This window comes from Lepidochelys olivacea (genome assembly GCF_965140295.1).
Source record: "Lepidochelys olivacea isolate rLepOli2 genome assembly, chromosome: 2".
NCBI lineage: Eukaryota > Metazoa > Chordata > Testudines > Cheloniidae > Lepidochelys > Lepidochelys olivacea.
Genome location: NC_140412.1, coordinates 43,811,234 through 43,832,126, shown reverse-complemented (window position 1 = coordinate 43,832,126; position 20,893 = coordinate 43,811,234).

The window sequence follows — 20,893 nt, the reverse complement described above, 5'->3', positions numbered from 1 at the left end:
GGGCGCGGTACGCATCAGAGAAGCTTTGAAAACCAGTTTCATGACTGGCCAGGCTACGGTGTGAAAGTTCTGTTTGTTTCTCCTTGATGAAACCCCCCGCCCCTTGGTTCACTCTACTTCCCTGTAAGCTAACCACCCTCCCCTCCTCCCTTTAATCACCGCTTGCAGAGGCAATAAAGTCATTGCTGCTTCACAGTCATGCATTCGTTATTCATTCATCACACAAATAGGGAGATGACTACCAAGGTATCCCAGGAGGGGTGGTGGAGGAGGGAAGGAAAATGCCACACAGCACTTTAAGCACAGCACTTTAAAAGTTTACAACTTTAAAATTTATTGAATGACAGCCTTCTTTTTTTTGGGCAATCCTCTGTGGTGGAGTGGCTGGTTGGCCGGAGGCCCGCCCACCGCGTTCTTGGGCGTCTGGGTGTGGAGGCTATGGAAATTGGGGAGGAGGGCGGTTGGTTACAGAGGGGCAGCAGTGGCAGTCTGTGCTCCAGCTGCCTTTGCTGCAGCTCAACCATACACTGGAGCATTCTGGTTTGGTCCTGCAGCAGCCTCAGCATTGAATCCTGCCTCCTCTCATCACACTGCCGCCACATTTGAGCTTCAGCCCTGTCTTCAGCCCGCCACTTACTCTCTTCAGCCCGCCACTTACTCTCTTCAGCCCTCCACCTCTCCTCCCGGTCATTTTGTGCTTTCCTGCACTCTGACATTATTTGCCTCCACGCATTCGTCTGTGCTCTGTCAGTGTGGGAGGACAGCATGAGCTCGGAGAACATTTCATCGCGAGTGCGTTTTTTTTTCTTTCTAAGCTTCACTACCCTCTGGGAAGGAGAAGATCCTGTGATCATTGAAACACATGCAGCTGGTGGAGAAAAAAAAAGGGACAGCGGTATTTAAAAAGACACATTTTATAAAACAGTCGCTACACTCTTTCAGGGTAAACCTTGCTGTTAACATTACATACATAGCACATGTGCTTTCGTTACAAGGTCGCATTTTGCCTCCTCCCACCGCGTGACTACCCCCTCAACCTTCCCCCCTCCCTGTGGCTAACAGCGGGGAACATTTCTGTTCAGCCACAGGCAAACAGCCCAGCAGGAATGGGCACCTCTGAGTGTCCCTGAAGAAAAGTGCTCTATTTCAACCAGGTGACCATGAATTATATCTCACTCTCCTGAGGATAACACAGAGAGATAAAGAACGGATTTTGGTTGAATGCCAGCAAACATACACTGCAATGCTTTGTTCTACAGTGATTCCCGAGTACGTGTTACTGGTCTGGAGTGGTAAAGTGTCCTACCATGAAGGACGAAATAAGGCTGCCCTCCCCAGAAACCTTTTGCAAAGGCTTTAGGACTACATCTAGGAGAACCGCAAATGCCAGGGCAAAGTAATCCTTTCACATGGTTGCTTTTAAACCATGTATAGCATTTTAAAAGGTACACTCACCAGAGGTCCCTTCTCCGCCTGCTGGGTCTAGGAGGCAGCCTTGGGTGGGTTCGGGGGGTACTGGCTCCAGGTCTAGGGTGAGAAACAGTTCCTGGCTGTCGGGAAAACCGGTTTCTCCGCTTGCTTGCTGTGAGCTATCTACAACCTCCTCCTCCTCCTCATCTTCTTCGTCCCCAAAACCTGCTTCCGTATTGCCTCCATCTCCATTGAAGGAGTCAAACAACACGGCTGGGGTAGTGGTGGCTGAACCCCCTAAAATGGCATGCAGCTCATCATAGAAGCGGCATGTTTGGGGCTCTGACCCAGAGCGGCTGTTCGCCTCTCTGGTTTTCTGGTAGGCTTGCCTCAGCTCCTTCAGTTTCACGCGGCACTGCTTCGGGTCCCTGTTATGGCCTCTGTCCTTCATGCCCTGGGAGATTTTCACAAAGGTTTTGGCATTTCGAAAACTGGAACGGAGTTCTGATAGCACGGATTCCTCTCCCCAAACAGCGATCAGATCCCGTACCTCCCGTTCGGTCCATGCTGGAGCTCTTTTGCGATTCTGGGACTCCATCATGGTCACCTGTGCTGATGAGCTCTGCATGGTCACCTGCAGCTTGCCACGCTGGCCAAACAGGAAATGAGATTCAAAAGTTTGCGGTTCTTTTCCTGTCTACCTGGCCAGTGCATCTGAGTTGAGAGTGCTGTCCAGAGCGGTCAGAATGGAGCACTCTGGGATAGCTCCCGGAGGCCAATACCATCGAATTGTGTCCACAGTACCCCAAATTCGAGCCGGGAACGTCGATTTAAGCGCTAATCCACTTGTCAGGGGTGGAGTAAGGAAATCGATTTTAAGAGCCCTTTAAGTCAAAATAAAGGGCTTCACTGTGTGGACGGGTGCAGGTTTAAATCGATTTAACGTTGCTAAATTCGACCTAAAGTCCTAGTGTAGACCAGGGCTTACAAATAACTAACTAATAAATTGGTTAGTCTCTAAGGTGCCACAAGTACTCCTTTTCTTTTTGGGTCAATGACAGAGACTTCAGCCTCTTCATAATGCTGAAACAGAGTGGGGGGAGAGAGTGGAAAACCATTTATTACTATAATTTATAGTTATTTCTGGTAGCACATACAATGTGCTATGTGCTGTACAAACATAAGGGCAAGGTTCCTGTATGGAAGATCTTACAGTCTAGAAAACAAACACAGAAACAGACAAATGGAAGGGGGAAATGGTACGATAGGCAAATGGTAGTATAGGAAATAAAGGCACCAAAGTAGTGACTGGGCAAGTCATCTTAATATTATGTTTTTTACAGTACCACTTTAAAAAATTAGACATATAAACTATTGCCCATTGCCCCTTTACCATGATATTATTAGTTGGTTGGTTTCTTATAGTCATCAAATTAGATATAAGCTTGAATGCAGTGTGTCAGCCAAAAAGATCCGTGTACTTTTGTGCTGCATATGGAAGCATCACATCCTGGAGAAGAGAGAAGATAGGCCCTCTCTATACTGCTCTCATGAGACTGCACCTAGAGCAGCATTTCTCAAATGCAGCCCCCAGGGTTTTTCGTGCAACCATGACAGCCTCCTGGGAGGTGATGGGGGTGGTGGGCAAAGTATTGGCCTCTTCCTCTCCCTCCCTATTGCTCCTGGAGGTGCTGCCCTGCACAGGCACTGGAGACGAGTTGGGCACAATGCTGCAGGAGGCTGCAGGAGCAAGGTGAGTTCTTGACCCACCTTGGGGGGGAGGGGGCCCTTGGTCTTCAGCCTTGGTGTGGTTGGGCAGCACCAAAGCAGTTTCCAGCAGTGGGGCTTCGGCACCAACCCCCGGCTCCAGCCAGGTGGCTCCTGTCCATGGCTCCAGCCCCTGGCCCGTGGCTCCGGTTTTGGGGTCCAGCTGCCTGGCAGCAGGAGCCAGTCCTGGATGCTGCCCCCACTGTGCAGCAGTGGGCTCCGACTCCTGGCTTCAGCTGCGCAGCCCTCAGCTCTGACCATGCAGCAGCAGATGCTGACACCCAGCTCCAGCCATGCAGGCTCACCACCACCATCTCCCATCACCCCAGGCCCCCACTGCTTTCCCCAGCCCTGCATCCATCCCCCACATCTCCCCTAGCCCCCGCTGCCATCCTGGGGACTGCTGATGTAAGCAGAGTCAGGATGAGCTCCACCCTGACATCTGGTGGTGAGGTGTGGCAAGTTGTGGAAAAGAACTTCAGGGGCTGATCTCATTTGCATAGGCACACCTACCCCGCCTAGAATGAGGCCATAGCTGCCCAAATGGTCACTTTGGCTGCTGTGGGATCCCCAATGTCTCTGTTATTGGGGCAGGAAGAATAAATTGTTATTACCCTGATTATGGGAATCAAGGACAGTGGAACTGTACTTGGCCTTTTGTGATGATGGAGGGACTCGCCATCAACTACGTAGCACTCGCTAGGCAAGGGACATGGGTTCCAATTCTCTGTGAATTGAGAGAGGTTTGAGATAGGTATTAGCATCTGGTGGTGTGGGCCTGAAACATCAATTGCACCTCTGTCTCTCTCCACTGTAGAACATCAGAGCTAATTTTGGGTCTATTAGGAGTCTAACTACAGGTGCTGAGCTGAATTCACTTTGGCCTTATGGTGCACCAGCACTGAGGCTCCCACTACTACAAGCTGAAATCACTAAAGAGCTAAAGGTTTCAGAGTAGCAGCCGTGTTAGTCTGTATTCGCAAAAAGAAAAGGAGTATTTGTGGCACCTTAGAGACTAACCAATTTATTTGAGCATAAGCTTTTGTGAGCTGTAGCTCAGTTCATCGGATGTATTCAGTGGAAAATACATATTTTATGTACATATTTTATGTATTTTATGGGGAGATTTATATACATAGAGAACATGAAACAAAGAGCTGAAATCACTGAGTCCTGTGTTAAGTAGTGGGGAGCCTGAAGATCTATTGTGGAGCGGAGCAGTTCGCGGGATGGCTGGACCGGCTGGTGGAGCAGTTCATGGGACAGTGGGAGCTGCTTGTGGGATGCGGAGCGGAGCAGTTTGTGGGATGGCTGGTGGAGCGGAGCGGCTCGTGGAGCAGATTGGAGTGAAGCCCTATGGAGCTGCGGGGCAGTCAGCTTCAGATCATGTAAGGTGCCCCTACCTCTTCCCCCCCCACATTTTCACCCAGACTGGGGAGTAACACTCTGTAGATGAATTTTTGAACTCTGGGGCTGGACTTTTGGGTTGTTGGACTTTGGGTGATTTTTGGATTGCTGGACTCAAGAGACGTTTGGGTTGTGGGACTCAAGAACCTGAGGGAAAGGACATGGCCCAATTTGCTGGGGTGGGTCTTTGCTCATGGTTTGGCTGATGAACCCTAGTTGTGGTGTTTTCCCAATTTAATGCTGATGTCATTTACCTCATGTTATTAAAAATTCTCTGCTACACCGAGACTCTGTGCTTGCGAGAGGGGAAGTATTGCCTCTATGAGGCGCCCAGGGGGTGCGTAAGATTTTCCCAGGTCACTGGGTGGGGGCTCGAGCCAGTTTTGCATTTGCTTTGATGAGAGGGAACCCCTGTGTACTGAACCCGGCCCTTGCAGCTATCAACTCGACCTGGCAGAAGGGTTACACTGAGAAAAGTGGTATTAACAAACATGCAAGATCACTTTTCACAGCAGACTTAAGATCACTTTTCACAGCAGACTTATTAGCTAGGTGGGAGGCTGTGTAAATGATACTTGTATGTTTGTTAATATCACTTATCACAGCCTCCCAGCTAGCTACTAAGTCTGCTGTGAAAAGTGATACTGTATTAACGAACATACAAACATCACTTTTCACAGCATTATTTTTATTATTGAGTCCACAAAACAAAAATCTGCATACATTAATTACAATGATTTGGACATGCATATGTGCATATTTATTTGTTTTTCCTACAGTTAATTAAGTATCTTAGGAAAAAGTGTTGGTGCAGCCACCAGCAAGAGTTGATGGCCGCAACTCTGAGACCACCAAAAAATTTGCTGTGAGAACCCCTGACCGAGAGTATCATGTTCAGTTCTGGGCATCACAAAACCACTAGGAAATAGATGAATTGGAGTGAGCTCAGACAAGAGCAGCAACAATTATTAGTGATCTGGGGGTGGAACTTAGGAAGAAAAATTAGAAGCGCCAAACAACTATATAAAATTAAGAGTCAGCGAAAGGGTCTCATTTTAACCCTCCCTCCAATTTTGGAAACATGTAAAAGAAACTTTCACCAAACCCTGTGAAGAAGTGCTGTGATTCAGGAAGAAACACCATAATGAATGGTTGCCTGAGGATATATGGCAGAAAACAGAAGAAAGCTGTAAAATAAAACTGAAATTAAACCAAGCAGGAATGAGAACACAGAAACAAAAAGAAAAGGAGTACTTGTGGCACCTTAGAGACTAACCAATTTATTTGAGCATAAGCTTTCGTGAGCTACAGCTCACTTCATCGGATGCATACTGTGGACAGTGTAGAAGATCTTTTTATACACACAAAGCATGAAAAAATACCTCCCCCTACCCCACTCTCCTTCTGGTAATAGCTTATCTAAAGTGATCACTCTCCTTACAATGTGTATGATAATCAAGTTGGGCCATTTCCAGCTCAAATCCAGGGTTTAACAAGAACATCTGAGGAGGGGTGGGGGTAGGAAAAAACAAGGGGAAATAGGTTACCTTGCATAATGACTTAGCCACTCCCAGTCTCTATTCAAGCCTAAGTTAATTGTATCCAATTTGCAAATGAATTCCAATTCAACAGTTTCTTGCTGGAGTCTGGATTTGAAGTTTTTTTGTTGTAATATCGCAACTTTCATGTCTGTAATTGCATGACCAGAGAGATTTGCAGTGTTCTCCGACTTGTTTATGAATGTTATAATTCTGATTTGTGTCCATTTATTCTTTTACATAGAGACTGTCCAGTTTGACCAATGTACATGGCAGAGGGGCATTGCTGGCACATGATGGCATATATCACATTGGTGGATGTGCAGGTGAACGAGCCTCTGATAGTGTGGCTGATGTTATTAGGCCCTGTGATGGTGTCCCCTGAATAGATATGTGGGCACAGTTGGCAACGGGCTTTGTTGCAAGGATAGGTTCCTGGGTTAGTGGTTCTGTTGTGTGGTATGTGGTTGCTGGTGAGTATTTGCTTCAGGTTGGGGGGCTGTCTGTAGGCAAGGACTGGCCTGTCTCCCAAGATTTGTGAGAGTGTTGGGTCATCCTTCAGGATAGGTTGTAGATCCTTAATAATGTGTTGGAGGGGTTTTAGTTGGGGGCTGAAGGTGACGGCTAGTGGCGTTCTGTTATTTTTTTTGTTAGGCCTGTCCTGTAGTAGGTGACTTCTGGGAACTCTTCTGGCTCTATCAATCTGTTTCTTCACTTCCGCAGGTGGTATTGTAGTTCTAAGAATGCTAGTAGTATAAGTATAAGCAAACCCTAGCCCCGCCCCTTGACCCTTAGCCCCGCCCCTTGACTCCTGCCCCCCGGAAGTCCCACCCCATGGGGTATTGCTTCCGGGGTCAAGGCTGCCACATGACTGGAAGCAAGGTGTGTCATGTGACACCCACCCCACCCCTTGACCCCGCCCCATGACCCCACCCCCCTTGACCAGAAGTCCCACCCCCATGTGGGGTATTACTTCCAGGGTCAAGGCTGTCACGTGACCGGAAGCAAAGTATGTCATGTGACCCCTCTAACAACTCCTCCCCCCACCCTCTACCAATCAGGATGGATTTCGCCCCCCTGTAGGACTTCCCCCAAGAGGAGATTTGACCAATCAGGGCGAGTTCCTGGGGCGGGGTGTCCTCTCCGGAAGTGGGTCTTGTGACCCCTCTAACAACTCCTCCCCCCACCCTCTACCAATCAGGATGGGTTTCGCCCCATAGGTCTGCCCAGAGAGGAGCTTTGACCAATCAGGGTGAGTTCTGGGTTGGGGGTGTCCTCTCCGGAAGTGGGTCTTGTGACCCCTCTAACAACTCCTCCCCCCACCCTCTACCAATCAGGAGGGGTTTTGTTTTGATAGGACCAAGAGGAGATTTGACTAATCAGGATGAGTTCCGGGGGCGGGGTGACCCATCCAGAAATGATTCGTGTGACCCCTCTAACAACTCCTCCCACCAACCTCTACCAATCAGGCTGCCCCCGAGAGCAGATTTGACCAAAATAGGGCAGGTTTTGGGATGGGGTGAACCGCCCAGAAGAGGGGCATGTGGCCCCTCTGCCAATCAGAATGCAACACCATCACCCCATAAGTCCCAGCGTCGGGCAGAAGAGGCTGTCTTTTACCAAGAGCACGTGTTTTAGAAATCTTGGAAACATGGTCTCCTTCACCACCCCCGTGAGAACTTCAGACTTTGTTTTAGCCCCGAGGGCCTTTGGACTTGTGTAGAGAAAGCGCTACATCAGCGAGAGTTCTGAGGAGGACCCTTTGGCCCAGCCGTTGATGGACACACCGGAAACTGACCCTGAAACCCGGCTGCTTGTGAGGCACCGCGATGAGCATGATGGCCTCTTGTTGTCCACCCCCCGAGAGGTGGAAGGTGATCATGGCTTGGGGGAGTTACGGTCGGACAAGGTGAATGAAAAAGACGTGGCTCAGATAATGAATGTTTAAGAAGTGACGGTGGGGGTTGGGGTGTGTAATGGGGGGTGGGAGGGCTAGGAACCAGGGATTGTGTAAATCAAAAACCAAGCAGTGGGGTGCTTACGCTGTTTCTTTTTTGAAAAAAATCTCTCAACAACTCGATGATGCCTTTCTGGAGGCCTTTGAGAACTTACACATCGGTAGCCCTGTGGGAGTAAATATATCATGCATCAGCTGTTTTTGCTCATGTCTGAGACACAGATCTCAAGAGGAAAAGGACAAAATGGAAGAATGAACCAGCACAGACACCCTCATGTTAGGAGTCATGGCGTCCATTTTTACAGGCGGTTGTAAAAGGTTGTGTTAAACCAGGCGATTAATAAAACTTATTTAAATGTGTTAATATGAATGTTGTCCCCCACCCACACTTGTGTTAGTAAAAGATGGTACCAGTAACAGTCATGTCTCCACAGGCGGCTCTGTTAAAGAAAATATATTACACCCCCGGGGAAGTTGGGAGCTTTGGCGGGGTGAACCCTCTTTTTCAAGTGGCCAAAAAGCATAGTAAAACTTTAAATAGAAGACAAGTAACAGCTTGGCTTTCAGACCAGGATGCTTATACTTTACACAAATCGGCTCGAATACATTTTAAAAGAAACAAGACCATTGTTTCAGATGTGGATGCACAATGGCAGGCAGATTTGGTGGATATGCACCAGTTCTCCAAAAAGAACAGCAATTTTAAGTACATCTTAACAGTGGTAGACATTCTATCCAAATATGCCTGGGCCTTAGGCCTAAGAGATAAGACAAGTGGTGAGGTATCCAAGGCCTTTAAAGCTATTTTTAGCGAAGGGCATGTGCCTCAAAAATTACAAACCGATTGGGGGAAAGAATTTTTGAGCAAACCCTTAAGCAGATTGTTAAAATGGCATGGCATTCACCATTTTGTTACTAATAATGAAGTCAAAGCAGGGGTTGTGGAGAGGTTGAACAGAACTTTAAAAACTAGGATGTGGAGATATTTTACAGCCCATAACACCTTTCGCTACATCGATGTGTTACCTGACTTTATAAAGAGTTACAACCAGAGCTTTCACAGAACTATACGTACCAGACCCACTGATGTTAACCCTTCAAATTCTCTGAAGGTATGGAAAATGGTTTATGGAGATGGTTTTAAAATAAAACCGGTTGTTGCCCCTTTTCGAAAAGGCGACCACGTGAGACTATCTAAAACCAAAGAAGCTTTTGAAAAAGGTTATGAACAGACATTTACCGATGAGATATTCATAGTGGATGAAGCCTTAACCAGGGGTCAGAGACCTGTATACCGATTAAAAGACTACGAGGGTGAGACAGTTACTGGATCTTTTTACCCTGAAGAATTACAAAAAGTAAACCACAAATGAGACAGGATTTACAGGGTTGAAAAAGTTTTAGCGGAGAAAGGAAAAGGGAGAAAAAAGCAACTACTGGTAAAATGGTTGGGGTGGCCTGATAAGTTTAACAGCTGGGTGAAAGCCTCTCAACTCTGTGACATTTAGACGCAAACAACAAACAAACAAACAAAAGTTATTCCTCCCCGTAAAGTCAGAGAAGATGAGCGATGGCGGGTTTTACATTACTTTGCCCAGCAACGCCAGCTCTGCAGTTTTTCCCCAAAACACAAGCTCGAACTTTACAATATGGCTAATTAAGCCCTTGGATCTCCAGGGTGCCTGGGAGGTGGGGTTAGTGGAAATACAATACCCGCACAGCTGGAACACTATCAACGAAGACGCCCGTTTTGAAGTCACCTTTGGAGATATGGCATGGAGTTTCATCCTACAACGAGGTTATTACGCGTCCATACCCGAATTACTGGATCATATGAACTATATCATATGCTCGTCACCCCGGACCGCCTGAGATGGTCATGAACTACGACCCTGTGGGTAGAAAAATTAGACTTAAATCCGCCGCTTTTACTTATATGTTTTCTACCAGCGGGGAGCTAGCTAACATTCTGGGCTTGGGCCCCAAACACAGTGTCCAAAAATTCCCTTTCTCGGCAGACATTACAGGGGGTTTTAATTCCTTGTATCTGTACACGGATATCGTAGAACATCAGTTTGTGGGGGACTTTTCTGTTCCCCTGTTACGTTGTGTCCCCGTCCAAGGAAGGAACAATGAGTTTGTCACCATCACCTACGATAAACCTCATTACGTCCCTATCAGTAAACACCACATCGACACCATTACCACTGAAATAAAGACAGATCAGAACAAAAGCGTCTCATTTCGCTTTGGCAAGGTGATCATCAAGCTACACCTTTGCTCCCGGAGAGAGCGAGTTTTCTAAAAAAGCAAAACAGTATTATGGCTATCCTAAAAAATTACGGCGACCCCCAACGTCTACAGAAACTATTACAAAGCCCAGGCGGGATACGCCCTTCCCAGATATCACGGGGCCCCCATGATGTATGGGGCAGGCGTGGGTGGACTATTCCGTAGCCTCTTTGGAAAAGCCATACCGCTTTTGAGGAGGGGGCTAGAGATTATTAAACCCCACGTAAAAACCGCCGCTCAAAACATAGCTAAAGACGTGGTAGGTCACGTCTCCTGTGCTGTTCTGGAGAAGGTGGGGAACACAGCTTCACAGGAAGGATTGGGGCTGATGTACATTAAAAGGAGGAAGAAGAGAAAGAGAAATGTGTCATACCCGCGACGCGCAGGTCCCCCGAAATCCTTTAAAAGAAGGGCTTTGACCCGCAGGGTCGGCCATAAGCGAAAGTCCAAGAGGAAGCCTGGGCGAAAGAGGAAATACTTGCCGGCTGATACAAGAGATATATTTTAATCAACATGGCTTTCGGTCACTGCGGGTCTGAAGAATGCACCAAATCCGAACTAGACTTGTTCCAAATAGCCCCTACGCAGACCAGCATTGAGAAAAGCATCTACATCAAGGTGCCACCTCTGTCGGCTGTTACGGAGTCTGCCTCCATTGACTTTTTTATAGCAGGGAATGGCATAGATTATATGGATTTAAACAACACACTGCTGTACCTGTGTTGCAAGATTGTAAAAGGAGACGGAACTGAACTCGACGCGGACGCCGAGGTGGGCCTCGTGAATTACCCAGTGGCCTCTATTTTTAGTCAGGTGGATGTCACGCTCGGAGACCGTCTTGTAAGCCAAAGCAACAACTGTTACCCTTACAGGGCCTTTATAGAATCGGTGCTCAATTACAGCAACGACACCCTCGCCATGCAATTTTCCGCTGGCCTCTTTTACAAAGACACTGCCGGACAACAGGAAGACACAGACTTGGATGGCGAGAATCTAGGGTTTGTGAGGTGTGCAAAGCTGACCGCTCAAAGCAGAACAGTAGAGCTTCTGGGTCATCTACACGGTGACCTGTTTTTTCAAGAAAAACTATTGTTAAACGGAGTGGATGTGAAAATTAAACTGATGCGCAGTAAAGATCCTTTCTGTTTAATGGGCAGTGGAACCGAAGGCTTTAAACTGCGCATTCTATCAGCATCCCTTTTTGTGAAGAAAGTACGGGTGGCCCCGAGGCTTACCACTAATGCCAAATATCCCGTGGACCGTGTGGGAATGAAAGTGTTTAGCATCCCTGCGGGCAACAGGGTCAGTAACCAGGAGAACCTGTTCTTGGGACAGTTGCCCAAAATGCTTGTCCTGGGGTTCGTGGATAACGATGCCTTTAGCGGAAGTTACGCTAAAAATCCCTTTCATTTTAAGCATTACGATATTAATTTTGTGGCCTTGTATGTGGATGGTGAGCAGATACCGACCAAGCCTCTGCAACCAGACTTCGAGGCAGGACGCTGCGTGAGAGAATACATGAATCTGGTACAGACGGCCGGTAAACACATGAAAGATCGTTCTCTGTTAATCGACCGTGAGGAGTTTGCACAGGGTTACACCATGTTTGCCTTTGACCTGTCCCCCGACCAGGAATGCGCCGATCACTATTCCCTGATTAAAACCGGGAACCTGAGAGCAGAAATTCGTTTCAGGAAGGCTTTAACCATTACCGTCAATATGATCGTGTATGGGGTTTTTGACAATGTCATAGAGATAAATCAGAGGAGAAATGTTCTGTTTGACTACATGTGAACATGAACACCGTGCAGCTCTCACATGTCTTATCAATGGACCCTTACATGAAAAAGAATTTCTTAGACGTGTTTCCCTGCGATTGGCTCCCTGGCGGCAAGCTGTCTCAGAGACCTCTAGGTTTGGTGGTCAACACTCATCCACACAGCTGACCGGTTGAACACTGGCTTGCCGTGTATCTGGTGGAGCGTAACCTTGGAGAGTTTTTTGACTCATACAGGCATCCCCCAAACAGTGTGTTCTTTCCTAAAAGCATTATGAAATTTTTAAACAAAAATGCCACAGACATTGTGTTTCACAACAGACAATTACAAGACCCCAGCTCCGTCGTCTGCGGCTATCACTGCGTGTTTTTCTTACACCATCGTAGCAAGGGTTTATCTTTTGACCGGATTTTAAAATTGTATTCTAATGACTTAGTGCAAAACGACCGGATGGTGATGAATTTTGTAAAAAATAAATTTAAATACTTGGCCATGCCTAGCCTTGCTCAAAGCATGTTTCAACAAGCCCAGACACACGTATCTTGCAACGATTTTCATAGTCATGTTACCCAATAAAGCACCCCAGGTGAGGGGTTTAAAGACAATCGATGTTTGGCGTGGTTTTTAAAAAAACAAAACACAATGACCCAATTCAGAAATGTTTTATTTAAAGCAAAACATTACCAGTTTTTTTAAAAAATAGAACGTGAAAAAGATCACAAACTGAGCCATTAGGCTCTTTTAGCCAATTTTCGGTTTTTAGATGGCAAAAAAGGGGTCACTGTTTCTTGGTCCACACCGGTGTCGGTGATCGAGGCCTTGAGGCGTTCCAAAAGATCTCTGTTGGTCGCGTTGCCCATGACGGAAGATGGTATGTTCAGTTCCGCCATGGCATTCATAAACACATCCCATCCTTTAGGTACATGTCTGCTAGGAACAGAGCGCATCTGGGTGACGGCCCTGACTAAGTTGAGCATGTTAGAACCATTAACCTCAGAGCCTTTGTACACAAAAGACCCTTTATCGGTCCATGAAGAAATGTTTTTATCTTGGCCCAGCTTATTTAGCAATACTGATGCATTTTTCTTATAACGCTTATTCATGTTATCCAACACCTCCTGAGCAACAGAGTCTGAGGCCTTTGGTATTTCAGAGGGTTTGGCAGTCACACTCTGTTCCTGTTCTGGTAGAAACAGACTTATTTTTCCTTTGTCCACATCGCTCTGCTTCACGTACGTTAGGTACCTTTGAAGCATGGTGCTGTAAAGTTTAGCCTTTTCATATTCACCTAAGTCAGTTCTTTGAAGAACAGATTTCATTTCAGCATCCAGTAAGCGTGTTGTAGTCGTTCTAATATTTTCCTCTGCCGGAGGGGAAGCGCTTAATTGCTCCAACTGCTGGCTGGGCACCAGGTACATTTTTTCTGCATACTCCATATCGATTAGTTAAAAGCCCCGTTATCAGAGGGATAGCAAAACTTAACAGGGGTCCGATAAACCCCCCCAGACTGCTTCACCAGATGCTTCTTTCTTTTAAATGAAACCCTTTTATTACACAAAGTTTTTATAAGCGTGTGTTTCATTTTCAGCACACGCACTTGCTTCGGTGTTAAAGGTACGTTTCCTTTTAAGGTGTTGAGCGCTATTTCTGAGATGGCTGCTACTAGATCATCAGAGGCTGAGCACAGTATAGCCCTCCTTTGCTGCGGGGATGATTTGCTAAGTAATTTTAAAAGGCCCAGATTTCTTTTCACGCAACTAGACATGTTTTCAGGCAGCAACCCCGGCTGTTAAAAAGGGGCCTGCCAATAATTCATCTCTTTTTATACTGGGCTGTTGTTCTTTTTAAAGTATAAACTGCCGGCCAGTCTGGAGGGAAAAGACCAGTTCTTAGCCTATAAGCTTCTGGTGTGGAAGCATTTAAATCCACCACCAGGTAGCCATAAGGCCTTTTGGTAGCATCCTCAAAACCTTCTAGAAAGAACTGGGCTTTGCCGGGGTACATTTGCCGAGCGAGTGTAGCAATTTGTAATCTGTCCCTGGGGTTTTTGAACAGAACCATGTACTTTGTGTTTAGGTTAATAGTGCGACTCTTTTTTCCCTGGCAAAATACGTTCTGAACTATATACATAATGCTCAGGTTCCTGTGATGCACGTACTTGGTAAAGGCTTTCTTGATTTCATCGTTTTCACAAGCGGAGTTCATCAGATTGTCTATGATAATCATGTTCACTTTATTGGTTTATTTATTTATTGGTAGGAAACAAATGGTCATCATCAAAAGCATCAGGCAGACCCTCCACAAAATTGATAAAGGGGTATTTACAGAGCATTTCTTTATACAGAGGTTGCCAACAACTGTAACACCACACAATATTCTCAGGCGTAACAGACAATGTTTGTTTGGCATTATCCAACACATTTTTTATAAAGTAACTTTTCCCACAGTTGCTAGGCCCCGCGAGAATTGCAGAAAAGGGGTGTTTCCACCTCGTATCCATTTTTCAAAAGCCGTAGGGCAGGGTTTTAAACCCTTCTCCTAGGACCCTCTTGTTGTAAATGACTTTCTGTGTTTTTTTAAGGGTTTTTGTCTCTATTTGCCACTGATTTTTGTTTCTTACAATAGAGGGTTGCTACACCTTTATCTTTTTTGAGGGGTTTTCTCGCAGACCCGTGCAATAGCCCAGGACTAGATCTTTCAAAATGTCAAAGTTGATCTTTTCACAGTTTGCTACGTTCAGGGTAATACCTTTGACCTTCATACAGGCCTTTCCTCCCAACAGTTTATACCCGTATGTTTTTGGACCTGCCGACACAAACTCGGTGATGTGTTGATCTGGCGGGATCTCGCTCGTGAGGTCCCCTAAATAATCCCCCAGAGGGGGATTCCAGGCCCCCTCCCTTTTCACAAATATCACCGAGTCAGTGTCGTGGTACAGGCACCGCTCTTGCAATCCGTCTAGGAGGCTGTATAGTTCTAAGCGGGCATAAGCGGTGGTGAAACAGGCTATGAAAACATTGGTATTGCCAGAGACAGAATAACGGTCTTTTGCGTGCTTCCAAGATACGCACGCTGTTTCATCGTAGATAAACTCACAGGATGAAACCTTGTAGTTGGGGGAGAATAGGTACTGAAAGAGTTCGTCGGGGTCTCTCACGATGCTGGTATTGGATAGGTTGGTTCTTTGGCCGAATTTACCCCACAGAGAATTTAAAAACAGTTTAGCAATTTGGCCTTTAGCGGGGTTTAGCCTGATCTCGTGTCGACGTAAAAGCATGCCTTCTTTCTGATAGAAATCGTTAACATACTTATTTTGTTTGTCTTCGTCTGTGCCCCAGCTGGGATACCCTGAAGCCTCTTGTTTCTGGCGGAGGTGTAATTTTATGTACTCCGAAAAGAGTTCATCAGATTTTTCATTAAAATGCCAGATTTCGTAGATTTTAGCCACCACGTACCCCTTCGCTATGGCTGCATTCAATTCCACCGTGCACCAAGTCCCCAGGATGGCCCTCTCCTCGTCAGCGTGGGTGCACGTCTCCCGCTGCTCGGTTTCCGCGCAGGTTCGGCATAGCGGGAACATAAGCTTGCCGCCCACTCTGACAGGTAACAATGGGAAAAAGAGGCCTCGTGGGGGGTACAATTTAACTTTTGCAATTCCAAAATAATTTGAAAGGGGTCCAAATTTGTCATAAACTATATCAGGGTGCCCAATAGGGTAGTCTTTGGTTTTGTTTACAAAAGGGTACAAGCTGGTAAAATCATAATAGTGGATTTCTTCGCCGGGCTTAGGTTTATAATATAGACGGATGACGTTCGTCCTCCCCCCAAAAAGAGCATCCCTAGGCATGAGAGGCTGGGGTAACTGGGCTCGGTTTAAAAAGCTCGCAAGCTCCCTGTCTGTTTCTTTCATCACCACCCACTCGTGCTCCCAAAGAGTCCTCACTACTGAACCAAGCCGTTTTAGATAGTCGGTCTTGAGCTGCGTCTTGTAATTAAGAAATCCAAAAGTTGTACCCATCATAGGGTTTTGTGCTTTTTCACAATGACAGGCGACACAGCCATGAAAAAAACACCCATTAAACTCAAAGGCTGTGTGTACCCTGTCAATATTGGCATAACCATCTAAAAAGTAGGGGCCTACCTGTAGTTCCCCACCCTGTAAAGCTTGCCGTATTTGTATATTTTCTTTTTGAGAGATATACAACAGCCACTGGATAGATGGGGTCGAATATCTCTTTTTCTGTCTGTGATAGTTGTCTGGAGGGAGAAGAGCTACCGTGTTAGGCTCCAAAAACATAAACCTGTACATAGCCATGCAGACGGATGCCAGCATTATGTACCGGAATGGATCTATACACAGTTTTATCTCGTGAATTTACCGGGTTCTCTCTCTACTAGATCGACCTTCTCCGTCATATTCATAATTTCTTTTCTGTATAGGATACAAGCCTGTCTCAAAATTTTTACATCCTGCTGGCAGTAATACGCAAGCTCTTTCTGCAGGTCAAAAGTCTCAGAGCTGCGGTCTTGATACCAGTCGAGAAACTCTGCTTTTTCCCTGGGCATCATGCTTTCTACACCGTAGTGCTCCACACCGGGCATAGGCCCCACATAATTTTGATTTTCTAAAGTGTTAAAAAAATGTGGAAAATACCCTTTGCAACCTTCAAACCCCATCGCCTGTGGGAGCTTGCTAAGCTTCATGGGCAAGAAGTTTAAAGAGTCTATAAAACGAATGCCAAGGGCCTTAACTTCCACATACATTAGTTTACTGCCCTGAGTGATCAGTTCTATGCACATCTTTTCCTTCAGTAACTGTCTTACGCAGAAATACGCATCATAACCTTTGGAATTGTGTGCTAGGAATGTGTAGTCCCTGAACTCTTTGCCAATAAAGGTCTTAACAAACATAGAAAGACATTCGTCACCCTTAAATTCCCAGGATTTTTCTGGCTTTAGGGACATCGCAAAAATATAATTGGGAGTGTGCAACCCAGTCTCCTGCATGCATTCAAAATCATAAAAAATATACTTTTCTGATGATTCGGGCTTTCTAAGGCTGTCCATAAAACAGAGGTGAACGTCTACATCTCCAACGATCAAACCCTGACACTGCTTACAGCGCCTCCCTTTACACCTGTGCTGCTTGTCCACGTACGCCTGACACTTATCGCACAAAGTTTTAGACAGGCATTCAACTTGGTTTTTTGACACACAGTTGACATGTCTGTCTAAACACTCTTTGGACCGACAATACAGTTTACAGGTAGGACACCTCAGCTGCACACCCATGTTCTCAGAGCATGTTGCACTCAAGCAGAGACGGCAACGATACCTGCAAGAATGGTCGTGACTGTACACCGTGTGGCAAAACTCACAGTAATTTTTTGCTCCAAACAACTTTTTTACATCCAGAACCCCAAGGTAATGTCCATTGTGCAACAGGATGAAATAAGTCTTAGGGTACATGGGGCCCCCCATTTTAAAAAAACCCCAGCCACCTTTCACTGCATACAACACCACCTGTATGTTAACTGCTAAATGCTGTTCAAACTTTGCTACGTCACTGAGCATAACCTTTTTTTAATCTGACCACCCCAGTTTCTCGTGCAACTTTGTTGCCTCTACTAACAATTCTGCATCCGTAGGTTTATGACCGGCCATGACGGCCAAGAGCCCTCACGCAAAACATAGATTAGTACCGGTGTAAGTCAGGTCTACTAAACATTGTCTCTTTTTATGAATAATCTGACTACTAAGGATAGAATTTAAAACTCTTCGAGCGCCCCCACCCCTATTTTTTACAAATGTCACAACAAGGCGCAACATCCCATGGAGATGCAATTCTCTATTGCTCTGAAGCAGCTTTGAGGTCTGGTTTAAGAAATCCTCAGCGGACAGCTCATCCCTAGTTCTTCTGACTGAAAACAAAGGGTTAGTTAAACGACGGCTCTCTAAACGTAACTGTACGTAATCGTCAGGGCCTACCCTACCATTAACATCATCAAGAACTAGCTGTATCCCTCTGTGTATGGCTTCAACAGCCTGTTGAGCTGAATTTATTTGCTCAAGATGGACAAAACGAAACTCCTCACAGTACACCGACCCCCCAAATCTAGGTAATTCACTTTGCCAACTTCTCACTCTCTCCATATACACCTCTGCATTTTCAGGATTACTTGGGGGTTCCTCTACAGAACCATCAGTGGCATCTTCTACATCCGATACTAATTGAGAGTCAGACTCTGAGACGCCTCCGTGAGGGTCATTGGGAGTAGATGGGACTCCGTCTAGAGAGCACTCTGGGGAATTTTCTAAACTAGAGTCTGATTTCGCCTCCCCATTTTCAGACATGCCAGTCTGAGAGCCTCTGGTAGGGGGCATCTCTTTTTGGTTTTTTTCCCTCATTACCTCTTTAGCCCTTTTTAAAATTTTTACAGAGACCCTGGCCTGGAATTTTTTGGCAGCCATCTGTGTATCCCCCAAGCGCCGTCCGTCCTTTTGTTTACACACGAGCTGATGTGCACCCTTGAGGGTACCCCTTTCCACACCTAGTCATGCCTGATCAGAGCCACCCTTTCCAGCCCCCCTTTCTTTTAGGCCCCCTGAGGACTCAGCGTCCATCAGTTTTCTGAACAAAGAGTCGTATTTTTTCCAAATCTTTTTTGAATGCCATAGTTTTAGACCCCCCGAGGATACAGCGTCCATCAGTTTTCTAAATGAAGCATCAAATTCTTCCCAAATACTAGAATATGGGGGATCTTTGTCAGTCCTTAGTTTTTTATTCACAACCCCTAGAGCGCCTGCTCTGGGTTTGTGAATGTGTGTGTTTCTAGACACATTCAGAGCCCCTAGAGTGCCTACTCCGGGTTTGTGAATGTGGACGTTTTCGCTCACAGTTTTCTCAGGGCTTGGTGCGGCGGTGGCCACTGAGGAACTGGAGTTGTGTTTGCATGGTTGCAATACCTTGGCATCGCAGGTGTTTTCTATCCTTGGTTTTTTATTCACAACCCCTAGAGCACCTGCTCTAGGGTTTGTGAATGTGGGCGTTTTCACTCACAGTTTTCTCAGGGCTTGGCGTGGCAGTGGCCGCTGAGAACTGGAGTTGTGTTTGCATGGATGTTTTTTGTACAGAGTGTTTTGTTTTGTCCTTGGGTTTGACGTAAATGAGGTTTGGACTGGGTTGATGCACTCTTGTGCTGGTTTGCGTTGTTAAAGGTCTCAAAGCAGATTCCTGGTTCTTTGGTGGTTCTCGGGGAGAGGTCCTTGTAGTTCCCACTACAGCCTTGTCAGAAGGGCTGCATATGCCTGCTTGTGGCAGGTGGGAAAAAAAAGCATTTTACAAAAACGTAACTTTGCCAGCTTTCTCACCCACACCTATGTATGTACTTAAAATACAAAACCTCATAATTAACCAGACTAATAAGACTAATACCTGGCTTCATCCATCCATCTGTCACTGATACTTGTGAATTTTTCTTTTCAGTTGTCTCTTTCCTTTTTCTTTTGAGCATTTTTACCCGCTCATGTTTTGACCGTGCTGTAAAGCAAACAACGTTCTAATAAAACACATGAAACTGTCTAGTAAACTTTAAAATAAAATAAAAAATATCCATTAGGGTGTTTTTTCTATTTAAAAAAGTCATAGCTTTAAAACAAAATAATCCATTTCAGGCTGTACAACAAACACAGGTTTTGAGTTTATTTCTACCACTTTGAAAACAACCCCCACAAATATTTTTTTAAAAAAATACATCTCATTTTGCAAAGTAAAAACCCTGTTAATTGGAAACACACCATCACCATCAGTTTGTAGACATATACTTTTTAAAAACCACCTATGTTTTACACACACACACAGAGTTTAAAACACTGTTTGCAACAAAATACTTTTCAATAAACCCACATGCTTTTAAAAAGACCCCTGGTTGTTCTGGCCCCCGCCCCGCCCCAGCCATGTGTGCTTGGGGTCTTTGGGGTAAAAAAAACCAGCCAAAATGTTAGTTAGTATTAGCTCCCAAATCCCTATTCAACCTATGTAATACCTGAAGTTATTAAGCACAACTACAGTTAAAAATAAAAGGAGTACTTGTGGCACCTTAGAGACTAACCAATTTATTTGAGCATGAGCTTTCGTGAGCTACAGCATCGGATGCATCCGATGAAGTGAGCTGTAGTTCACGAAAGCTCATGCTCAAATAAATTAGTTAGTCTCTAAGGTGCCACAAGTACTCCTTTTCTTTTTGTGAATACAGACTAACACGGCTGTTACTCTGAAACCTACAGTTAAAAATGGTTTTTACCTTGGCCTGGTGATGAACTGCAACTTAAAGTTACTGGCTCCATGCTAAACAGATCACACTGCAATAAAGATATGCACCATTATTTACTAAGACAGCAGGGCCAAAAAATGGCATTATATAATATATATATATATATTTTCAGAGTTAAAAAAAACAGGGAACATACCTCCACTTGCAGCCCAGCAGCAATTCAAGAGAGTTTCTGTTGAAAGAGACAGTCTCCAAGCTACCTGAGGTTTTGGGGTTTTTTTACACCATCCTAACTCTTTTGTTTCAAAATAGTTAGCAGGTTGATTGGATCACCCTTCCCTAGCATTCCCTTTTGTGATTGGGGGTGAGGAATAAGTTTTCTGCACAATTGGGCTGCTTTTCTTTTTTTTCTTTTTTAAGTTCAAATACTTTTTGTCCCCCCCACCTGTAGGGCCTTCTTACAGTAACCAT